This window comes from Pundamilia nyererei, unplaced genomic scaffold, assembly GCF_000239375.1.
Source record: "Pundamilia nyererei isolate P.nyererei 1_Seehausen unplaced genomic scaffold, PunNye1.0 scaffold00100, whole genome shotgun sequence".
Taxonomy (NCBI): Eukaryota; Metazoa; Chordata; class Actinopteri; order Cichliformes; family Cichlidae; genus Pundamilia; species Pundamilia nyererei.
The window spans coordinates 137,231-145,059 of NW_005187501.1; the positions used below are offsets into that span (position 1 = coordinate 137,231).

General features: G+C 39.4%; 1 non-coding gene across 1 annotated transcript; it reads right to left on the reverse strand.

Annotated features, from left to right (window-relative positions):
* Positions 1–2,856: 2,856 nt before the first annotated feature.
* Positions 2,857–2,928, reverse strand: trnaa-ugc (transfer RNA alanine (anticodon UGC)). The gene has a single exon. It is a non-coding gene; the product is annotated as a tRNA-Ala (tRNA).
* Positions 2,929–7,829: the final 4,901 nt, after the last annotated feature.

Sequence of the window (7,829 nt, forward strand, 5' to 3'; positions counted from 1 at the left end):
AAAGAAAGAAAGAAAGTTAACAACTTTATAAAAACATATGCAAATTTGGGGGATTAAATCAATAAAAAAAATTCAATACAATTTTTATTTAAAACATGTAAGTGACAAGCATTGATAAGCATAAAAAACGGAACATGAAACCTGGGAAAACCTTCATATTCACATTTTAAACATCTGTTTTGATCATACAGTCTGATATCTACACGAACTCTATAAATAATACCCTACAAATAGTTTACACTGGCAATACTAACCTGTACCTTTGCAACTGTGCACACAATATATTAATCATTGTTATAAACATTAAACAGTTTTATATAACACTCATAAACTCTGAATGTTTTAACATGCATAACTCAATGCACATTATATTCTGACCATTATTTTCACTCGCAACATAATAATTTCGTTCCCCAGAGTAACCAGTGTGTTTCACAGTGTTTAAGACAATACATTTTTTGAGTCTTGATAAATATACCTTCCCCATACACAGCCTTCACAATCACTAATTCTCTGATATCTCTTTCCACTTTAATTTAGTGATTTTTCAGGAGAGGAATTGGCGCCCCCTACTCTTCATAAACTGAACTGATATACAGAAGGGATATTCTAGGATTAATCACAGGGGGGCGACTGTAGACCAGAAATAACACTGCTGTTCACGAATCAATTATCAGGTCAGAAACAACCAAATAATCTGGCCAATAATCTGGCTGCTCCGCATTAACCTGTTATGTGTGATTAGTAGGTGAGAAAACAGGTTGGATCATAACAGCACTTAAGCTGATGACAGGGTGAAGCACAAGAATCCTACCTGCCCAGAAACACACACCAAACACACTGTTGGTGGGTTGTTGTTTTTTTTTCTTTAGTGGTTATCAATGAAAATCTTTATGCAAACCGACACTTGCATGCGTTCTGTAGAAAACATGTTATGTAACACTTTGATAAATAAAACACTGACCTTTTTGATAAGACGTTTTTGATAAGATTCTGATCTCTGTAGGCAATATGGTTCCTCTACAAATCCTTTATTAACTTGTTTCGCTGATGAGCTTGTGGCTCCTGCGTTTCTGTTTTTTGTTTTTGTTGTTTGTTTTTTTAAAGGTACACTTTTTGCACGCGTCTAAACGTGCATTTCAAATGGGACAAACACGTGGTGCAGCAGGCAGCTGGGGTGTTAAAAGTGACTGACGTTTCTCCTCCTTTCCCACCTTCAGCAATATTTGCATGACACTTTGTATGCATGTATCACACTTTGGAAATGTAAGGTTCTTGTGATACAACATTTTCAGTTCGTAATGTGCTGTATTATGTGGGTCAGGCTGGATCTAGATTATTTTCTAGGAAGCATTTTGAAAGGAATATAGGTCATTTTTAAAGTGTTGCTTCAAAATTGTAAAAATAAGACAAATATACACCAATAGAAAGCATATGTAAATATCTGTGTTTGCAGTGGGTATAAAATAAACATAGTTTTTTGTTTGGTTGTTTTTAATGATTAAGCTACGTTAGATTAACGTACAAAGTTTTCTCTTAGGTAAGAGAACTGTAGACTCTATGCCTCTTAAAAATTAAGACTTGCAAGAACTAAGAGACAAACACGACCTGATGACATACTGCGAGAAAATGCAGGTGATTAGGTGTGGCTGTTACGCTTTTGTCTGAAAACTCAGCACAACTTACTCATGTACATGAAAATCACCATGTGTACCACACCTTTATATTTATTCATTTATAGTTAAAGGCATCTGAAAATATGGACCTGACTGTCCAAACCGGCCCTTCAGTTTCTCAGAAAAATATCTTGGAAGTATTTTGCATAATGATTGTTAACACACAAATGTAACAAAGAGGCTCTGGTGCTCACGTCCCTGGGTTCACCCTTTCCTCAAACTGAATAAAAACTACAAACAAGATAATAAGATTAAGTTCAAGACCCCTCAACACAAAAATGTAAAGGGCATTAAGTAAAACATAAAGATGTAGACGTGCAGAACCTGATGATGGTGTGAAGAATGTAATAATCTGGATTAGCAAAACATTACTGTGTAATATAAAGATATAAATACAGGTGCAGAAATTAGAGCACAGCATGTAAGCATATTTTATAAAGTTATCTAATGAATTAAAATAGCAATTAAAACTTAATCTTATATCAAATAGCCAATATTCACGTTTAATGCCGTAGAGCACAGACTAGTCGAGTTTTTATTTGTACAAAAAATAAAGTACCCTATATTTCATTACTCCGTATGTTAAAGTTTTGCTCCTCTGCTCCATTTTTCATAAATCTCAACGTTTTAGTGACCGGATACAGTAACATTCTTTGTTAGCCTGAAGAATAAAATGTGATTCAGCGCCTCCTGGCGGTTGAAAGAAGGGCCTGCCAATCAAAAACACGCTAAAAGTGTATCGTTTAATTTTTATAACAACATTTTATTTAATTACGTTTTACTGTGGATCTTAGGTTGCTAAAGGCCGCGTGTTTTTTAATATAAATGCACAAACGCCCCCCCCCTCCCCCACCAAGCAAAAAACACACACACACACACACACACACATACACCCTCCTCTTGAAATTCTAAGTAAAGCAAACGCGATTTAATCAATGTAAGCAAAATAAACATGCGTACATTTGATTAGCTGCTAGGCTTCTACTCAGAAAATAAATCCAGATAAAAGCTAACAGTTTATCTCAACCTGATTTAACCTGAGTGCTAGATCCAAATCAGATCACTGCTAAAATAAACGTTATCGTTCAATAATAGCTTCGTAAAAAGAGAAGGTATCGCAGTATTTGTTCGCCTTCCCCCACTCACAACATACACAAAATATAAACCCTGGTAAAAGAAGTGGAGATGCCGGGGATTGAACCCGGGGCCTCATACATGCAAAGCATGCGCTCTACCACTGAGCTACATCCCCTGTTGGAAATCATGGCGCATTACTGCGTATATAACAGTACGCATTCATGAACCGGAAGTTGATATTCCTTCTGTAAAATGAGTCGACGTTGAGCAGGTTATTTTTGCTCTCCTTGAGACCAGGTTATATAATTTCAGATCACAGCTTTAGCCTTTGACCCTTGCAGTATTTCTCTGGGTACAAGTACATTACTGTAAGTTACCTTTTTGAATGGATGAAGAAAAGTCCCGAGGTACTCCAGCTCAAAGGGGTGTTTTTTTTTTAGTAGTGGTTTTGTAAACACAGGAGCTCAACTGACGTCAGGATGGATGAATGGGAAATGTATCTGCTTTTTTGTATCCTTGTTTTGTGCTATTTTTAGCCTGCACATCTGAGCAATCTGCTCCTCATTTTCCATGCTATCTGTAAAGCAGATAAACTGATGGTGGTGATGAGGGCTAAAACTATACTGAAAGACACAGGCACAAAGCCTGATTATAATAATTCTGAAATGAAGTGAGTTTGACACGAGTGGCTGAAAAGCAGGTCCTTCTCACCATCCTAGGTACCCTAATCCTTCAGAGAATTTAAAATAGCTCCCCTCATTAAGTTTCATAATATTCTCCAGGGGAGCACGAGCGAGGGGCTGTCGGCCCCCTCTGGAGAGCACAGTCTGTCCTCACTCATTCTGTGTTTATCTGCACACCCTTGCCAAGGACACCACTTACAGGCCCTGTTTGCTCTGCCCATGTAGGGACAGACCCGACCCATGGGATGCACGCATGGCCTGAGGGTTGAAGGAGGGCTGAAGGAAGGAGAAGAGAAAGGGTGAGAGCCTTTGTCTACACAGGGCTCTCCCAGGATGAGGAGGGATGGGCACCCACTGATGCTGTTATTGTGTAAATTGTGTAAATTTGGACTGGTGACAGAACGCCACCATGCTGAGTCTGTGCTGAGTAATAAGGAAAGGCTGACAACCGTTATGTGGTGAGGGTTATCTGGGGACTGTAGAGTGCTGCATGTACAGACAGGCTGTATGCAATATGAGATCCAAAAAGGAATTCTTTATCTAAGGCCACAGACCTCCAGACGTTACACTGGACAGTGTCAAAGAGGAAGACTCCAACTTTGGAGTTTCAAGTGTTTCATACAGTTAGTGTGGATTAGTTATAGTGTGGATTTTTAAAAGAATGGTTTGATATTTAATGTGTTGACAATGTTCTTGTAGTCTTAACACTTGCAAAGTTAGATGACCTGTGCATGAGCATGAGCTTTGGTGGTAGAGCTACCATATCCAAGTAAAACAGAGCTGATCAGTAAGTCTAGCTCTTACCAGATTTCAAAAATATACTTAAAAGCCTTAAAAATAAATACATTTATTAGCAAGTCTTCTCTTCACAATCAAATTGTGGCTTTGCATCTGGGTGTCATTACTACCCTCCACTGGCTGCATTGCAAACCTCATCGAGGCAGGATTATGCAACCTTTTTCTCCCCCATATGATCAAACTGATGTAGACAAAGTATTCATAACTCCACATATTCAACAACTCATGAAAATAGGGCTACAAGCTACTATGAAATTCACTTACTTACGACAGCTCTTCGACTGCATAGGACACGGATGAATCACACTAAACATTACAGTCACTTGCCTCGAGCTTCTTTGGCACGATGATACCACTTATAGATTTTTGTGGGTTTTCTTTTGTTTTTCTGGATAGAGATGTGCAGCCAGTTTTGTACCTCTGCCTGTGTTTGTTTTACCTAAAGGTGTTCGAGGAAGTAGGAAGTAATGAATTGGTTCAACATATAACGTACTGTTAAACCCTACAAACTGCGATGTCAGTCAGTCTGTCATTTTTATACAGATTAAAATATCTTTTGTACAGAGGCTCATAATTCCTAGAGTATAAATCCTAATGATTGGTGCTCTAGTACCTACTAAATTAGCATTATCACTTCTTTTAGTGACCTTTATCAGAAAGATGACTTCCAAAGAGTGTGGCACCTCAGATTCCCCTGTGAACTGTAATAGTATTGGTAAACTTTTTAAGCCATTAACACCTTTTTTATACAAATATCAGAAGAAACTCGCAGATTATCCAACTAGTCCTTTAAGTTCTCCACCCCTTGTAATGTGTGTCATTTACTTTACTTCTGGTACTGTTAAGTTGTCTGACCTCCTATCTCCTGGGGCTGCTGTCTTATCATCAGCTGACAGCCAGCAGAAGCAGAAAGGCCCGAAAGAAGAGAGGGGCACCAAAAATAAAGCCTTCATAACAGGGTGAAGAAGAGGTGAATAAGGTAATGCTGGGAGTCGACTCAAAACAAAGTGACATACTTTTGAAAGTATGTCAGATCAGTCGTTTTGATTTATGAGCCAAAATACAAAAAGATTTTATGCAAACCACGAAGAAAATAAATTCTCTGAAGATCAAACTGAAAATGTTGTTTAGAAGTAAAACACAAATTGTCATGGTCTGGAGTCTGCGACTCCGTGTTTATGTTTAGTTTATTAGTATTCTGTGGTTTTGGTTGCCTTGGGTGTTTGTACTCCTCTGTTTCATGGTTCATGTTCCTATGTTCTGTGTCCCCCAGTCTGTTACGTTGGTGGGTTATCTCATTGCGTGTATGTGTTTCCTGTTTTATTGTGAAGGTCTGCATCCTATGTGAGTGTTTTCAGTTTGCCTCCCTAGTCTCGTCACGTAATCACTCCCAGCTGTGTTCCCCACCTGTGTGTAATCTCCCTGTGTTCTCTGAGTGTATTTAAGTTGTGTCTTCTGTCATGGTAGTTGCTGGTTCGTCTGTATTGTTTCCCCTCGGTCTCCCTGCATCTCTCCATATGTATTTCCCAGGACCTCCCTGCATCTTCATTTCTGGTTTGTGTTGTTAGTTTACCCAGTTTAGGTTTCCGGTTTCATGTTTTCCCACCATTGCTGTTTGTACCCACCCTTGTAAATAAATACCCACCTGCACCAGAGCTGCTGCCTTTTGGGTCCTTTCTTCAACTCCACACGGCTTGCAAACCGTGACACAAATTTCTGTTAACACTAAGTCCTAATCGTCTCTCCTGCTCCCAGCAAGTCCCATCAGTATTTGTTTTGTTCCAGTCAGGAACTCACTTTATTGTCTGATTCAAGCTTCAACATGCAACAAGCTGGACTTCCGAGTGAGCTGAATCATTGCTGTGCCTCAGTATTTCACCACAGTGTTATCCTTCTCTTGCTGGGAACCTGGGTTAGCTGTGTTGGCCAGGAAAAGAACAGGTTTGCTGTGAAATAGGAACATGACCATGAACGTGAACCCAAACAGGGAGGGGGAATAAGGGAGCTAGAGAGGGAAATACTGCCCTGACCTTTCGCCTATATTATTTCCAGCTGGTAGTGGAAACTGTAGGAATCCACGAATGCAGGAAAAAGCTCTATAGCCTTAGGCAGAAAATGGAAAAACGGAGCCTCTCTTCTCTGTGAGCAAGCTGGTGTGGCTGTGCTGCTATTCATTGCAGCATATTGCTAACACCTTAAAAAGCATCTGAAGCACGTCATAGCGACTGACAAAGTGTTTTACAAGGACGTACACAGGAGCGAGCCAGTGACATGTACTGATTAGTTAGAGAACACAGACATTACACAAACACAAGCACAGATAGCTCTTCCTGAATGTTTGTGTTCACTGTGTTACTGGGGTTGAGATATCATCATCACTGCAGGGTGAATGAGTCTGTGTCTTCAAGAGTTGCCAAGCACCTGGTAACCATATAGGCCGATACCTTATCAACCTGACGTTAGAAAGCTCGTGCTGAACTCATTGTCTGTGACCAGGCAGCAATTACATACCAAATGTCTAAAGCAGAAAAAACTAGCTCTCAAAGAATGTGTGTGAAACATGAGAGGTGTGGCACCTCTCATGTTTCACACAGGTTTGTTTGCATTTGAGACATCCAGTCAAAGATGCTTCAAAATATAAGACAGCATTTCCGGCTAAATCAACTATGGAGAAATTTCAAGATCATGCTCTTGTCATTGTGTAAAAGCTTCTTAACTTAAAAACATAAGCATAGGCCTTTAATAACACGTTTATTATAATCTATTCTTAAGAAATACACCAACAGATTTACAATTAAAAACTCTCACACTCAGCTGCCCCTTTAATCGGTATGCTTGTTCGCCAGCTTTTTAGTGCAAATATCTAGTCAGCGATCACATAGCAGCAGCTCAGTGGATATCTACATTTTGGTCTAGAAGAGCTCCTGAAGTTCAAACTAAGCATCAGAAATTGAAAGCAAGTGTCAGTGTCAGCTATCTCTGGAGTTTTACAGAGAATGGCCCAAAAAAGGGAAAATATCCAGTGAGCAGCAGTTCTCTGGGTGAAAATACCTTATTGATGTTAGAGGTCAGAGGAGAATGACGAGACTGCTTTGAGCTAGTAACTCAAATAATAACCACATATTTATCTAAGGTAAGCAGAAAAGCAGCTGCACAAAACAGCAAACCTTGAATCAGATATAGCAGCAGACTGCGTGGCCTCACCTACGTTGGCTGGTCTGAGTCTCGATTTCTGCTGTGGAAAATCAGACACTAGTCTGTTGGATTTGTTGTAAACAACATGAAAGCTTGAATCTGTCCTGTTTTTTATCAACGGTTTGGGCTGCTGCTGGTAGTTTAATTGTGTGGGGATATTTTCTTGGCACACTTTGGTTCCCTTAGCACCAGTGAAGCCTTGTTTAAATGCCATAGCCTACACTCTTAGAAGGGATGTGTTAAAATTGACACATCATGTGTTAAATTTTAACACATGTGCTGCATCAGATTAGGGACAACACATGATGTGTCAGTTTTAACACAATTAATGTGTCTGCTCCTTTAACACATCTTCTGTGTTAAAAAATGTAAACACAAAGATGTGTTATTTTGACACAAA